Below are 4,392 nucleotides of genomic sequence, written 5' to 3' on the forward strand. Positions count from 1 at the left end.
GATCTGGATTGGATTTGGATTAGATTTGGATTCGACTTGGATTGAATTTGGATTAGATTTGGATTGGATTCGGATTAGATTTGAATTGAATTTTGATTGGAATTGAAATGGATTTGGATTAGATTTGGGTTGGATTTGGATTCGACTTGGATTAGATTTGAATTAAATTTGGATTGGAACAATCCAAACCAATCCAAATCTAATCCAACCATCCAACCAATCAAAATCCAAATCCCACAAATCCAAATAAATTCAAATCAAATCCAACCATCCATCCAACCAATTTAAATACAATCCAAATTTAATCAAAATCCAATTCAAATTCAATCCAAATCCATTTCAAATCCAATCCAATCCAAATCCTACTCAAATCCAGTCCAAATCCAATTCCAATCCAAATTTAATTCAAATCTAATCCAAGTCGAATCCAAATCCAACCCAAATCTAATCCAAATCCATTTTAATTCCAATCAAAATTCAATTCAAATCTAATCCAGATCCAATCCAAATCTAATCAACATTCAATCCAAGTCGAATCCAAATTTAACCCAAATCCAATCACAATCCAATCCAAATCCAGTTCGTCCACCCAATCATTAGATTCGATTCCAATCCAAATCCAATCAAAATCCAATCCACATTCAATTCAAATCAAATACAAATCCAATACAAATCCAATCTAAATCGAATCCAAATCCAACCCAATCCAAATCTAATCCAAATCCAATCAAAATCCAATTGAAATCCAAATCCATTTCAATTCCAATCCAAATTCGATTCAAATCTAATCCGAATCCAATCTTAATCGAATCCAAATTCAACCCAATCCAAATCTAATCCAAATCCAATGAAAATCCAATCCAAATCTTATCCAAATCCATTCAAATCCAATCCAAATTTAATCAGAATTCAATTCAAATCTAATCAAGAATCAATCCAAATCGAATCCAAATTCAACCCCAATCCAAATCTAATCCAAATCCATCCAATTTCAATCCAAATCCTACAAAATCTAATTCAAAATTTGTCCAAATTTAATCAAAGTCCAATCCAACTACAATCTAAAATCAATCAAGAATTCAATCCAAATCAAATCAAGATCTAACCGTCCAATTCAGATCCAATCCAAATCCAATTCAAATTTAATCAAATCCAATTCAATTCCAATCCAAATTCAGTCCAAATCCAATCAATTCCAACCCAATCCAAATCTAATCAGGAAATCTGCTCCAAATCCAATCCAATCAATAAAGTCCAATCCAAATCAAATCCAAATCTAAGTCAAACTCAATCCAAATCCAATCCAAATCCAAATCGAATCCAATCCAAATCTAATCCAAATGCATCCAAATCCAATCCAAACCCTTTCAAAACCAATCCAAATCCAATCCAAATCTAATTCAAATCGAATCCAAATCCATCTAAAGCCAATTCAAATCCAAATTTAATCAAAATACAGTCCAAATCTAATCCAAATCCAATTCAAATCTAATCCAAATCCAATTGAAATCCATCCAAATCCTATTCAAATCCATTCCAAATCAAACCCATTCTAACTCCAATCAAAATCCAATCCAAATTCAATTCAAATCTTATCCAAATCCAATCCAAATCCAACCCAATTCAAATCCAATCTAAATCCATTCAAAATTCAGAAAATCCCAAAATCCATTTCAAATCCAATCCAAATCCAACCCAATCCAAATCTAATCAAAATCCAATCCAAATCCAATCCCTATCCAATAAAAATCCAAACCAAATCCAATTCAAATCCATTCAAATCAAATTAAAATCTAAGTCAAATTCAATCCAAATCCATCCAAATCCAATTCGAATCCAATCCAAATCTAATCCAATCCTAATCCAATCAAAATGCAATCCGAATTTAATCCAATTTCAATCCAAATTCCATGCCAAATCCAATTCAAATCCAATCCAAATCGAATCCAAATTTAATCCAAATCCAATTCAAATCCAATCAAAATCCAATTCAAATCTAATCCAAATCCAATTCAAATCCACCCAAATCCATCCAAATGAAATTCGAATCCAATCCAAATCTAATACAATCTAACTCCAATCAAAATCCAATCCAAATCCAATCCAAATCCAACCCAATCCAAATCCATTCAAATCCAATCCAAATCCTACTCAAATCTAAGTCAAATCAAATCCAAATCCATCCAGATCCAATTTAAATCCAATCCAAATTTAATTAAAATCCATTCCAAATTCAATCCAAATCCAATTCAAATCCAATCACAATCCAATCCAAATCCTACTCAAATCCAGTCCAAATCCAATTCAGTTCCAATCCAAATTCAATTCAAATCTAATCCAAGTCGAATCCAACCATCCAGCAATTCAAATCTAGTCAAAATTGTTCAATTCCAATCCAAATTCAATTCAAATCTAATCCAAATACAATCCAAGTTGAATCCAACCATAATCCAATCCAAATCTAATCCAAATCCAATCTAAATCCAATCCAAATCCAAACCAAATCTAATCCAAATACATCCAAATTCAATTCAAATCTAATCCAAATTCAATCCAAATCCAACCCAATCCAAATCTAATCCAAATCCAAATCCAATCCAATCCAAATCCAATCTAAATATAATTCAAATCAAATCCAAATTAAATCAAAATCTAATACAAATCCAATCCAAATTCTATCCAAATCAAATCCAAATCCAACTCAAATTCATTCCAAATCCGATCCAAATCCAATCCAAATCCAATCTCAATCCAATCCAAATCTAATCCAAATCCATCCAAATCCAATCCAAATCCAATCCAAGTCCAATCCAAATCCATCCAAATCCAATCCGAATTCTATGCAAATCAAATCCAAATCTAATCCAAAACCAATCCAAATTCAAATCCAATCTAAATTCATGCTTTTTTTGTATCAGATTCGTAGTTAAAATAACTGATAACTATATCAAACCAAAATAATGAAACATAGCCTGTAATAAATTGGGATAAAATATTCATCTTTGGGCCCTCCTTAGCCGTGCGGTAAGACGCGCAGCTACAAAGCAAGACCATGCTGAGGGTGGCTGCGTTCGATTTATGGTGCCGGTCCTAAGAAAGCAATTTTCGGATTGTAAATTGTCTCAAGATTTCCCTGGGCACTAAAAGTATCACTGTGCTAGCCTCATGGATATACGAATGCAAAAATGGTAACCTGGCTTAGAAACCTCGCAGTTAATAACTGTGGAAGTGCTTAATGAACACTAAGCTGCGAGGCGCCTCTGTCCCAGTGTGGAGATGTAATGCCAGTAAGAAGAAGAAGAAGAATTTAAGCAATACGAATGGCAATTACTAAATTATTACAACAGTTGTTATAAATAACTGACGTTTTTATAACTTTGAATCCAAATGCGATCCAAATCCAATCCAAAACGATCCATTTAAAATCCAAAACCAACCCAATTCCAATTCAAATCCAATCTCCGTCTGCTGAAAATGGAAACGGAGCCTTCTTGATGTACGGAATAAAGTACGACGCGATATCGCGTCTGATCATCACTTCCTCATATACAAAATAAGGCTGCGAATTGCGCGGATTCGTCGACAGGATGAGAGAGTTGGTCCCCTGATGAGTATCCAAAGAAATCAAGACATTGTATACAATCCTTATACAGTCGACTCTCGATGTTCTTTATCATATTTTGTTTTAAATTCCCTCTCCTTATGTCGACAACAAAAAATATATTAACAAGAAATGACATTTTTCATAGAACGAGCTTTTTGGATCTAGTACCCATTTAAATTATCCTTCCATTCTTTGATCTCTCCCTATCTCGATGGTCCCTTTTATCGAGATGTGGAGAGGCGACTGTAATTACATCATTCAGCGATGAACATAAAATAGACTCGAAGAAGAAGTGCTCTGATTATGCTCAAAATGTGTAGAAACGATCTCTTGAAGGCGAAAAAGACACCAGCAAAAGTGATGTTTAGATTTTAGCAGAACTACTGGAAGAGAGAGCCAGTGTGTGGAGACGAATGGAGTCGCGTGGTAAATCAGTAAGGTTCTCACAGCATACAGTTCATGCATTCAGCTCCTGTAATATTTGTTTGGTAAATGACTAAATTATCGGCTACATCAGACTGAATACAAAGTTTATCAACAATGATGCCGATGGCTGTCTGATAAGTACTCCATTCCCTCGCGCAGCTCAAACCAGTTCTGAATTGCTTATACCGTGGTAGCGCTCTGAAGGGGTTCACCGTAATGCTGATGCGATGGTCAATGCTTCTTTGTGCGCCAAGACATCAGCTGCAAAACATCGAATCGGTGATTCCCAGTTCTTGCTCTCTCTCTCGGTTCTTGATCTTTGCGTCGTCATGTAGCATCGCACTTCATGGCTATTAATCAGT

Source organism: Armigeres subalbatus, chromosome 2 (assembly GCF_024139115.2).
Source record: "Armigeres subalbatus isolate Guangzhou_Male chromosome 2, GZ_Asu_2, whole genome shotgun sequence".
NCBI classification, from domain to species: Eukaryota; Metazoa; Arthropoda; class Insecta; order Diptera; family Culicidae; genus Armigeres; species Armigeres subalbatus.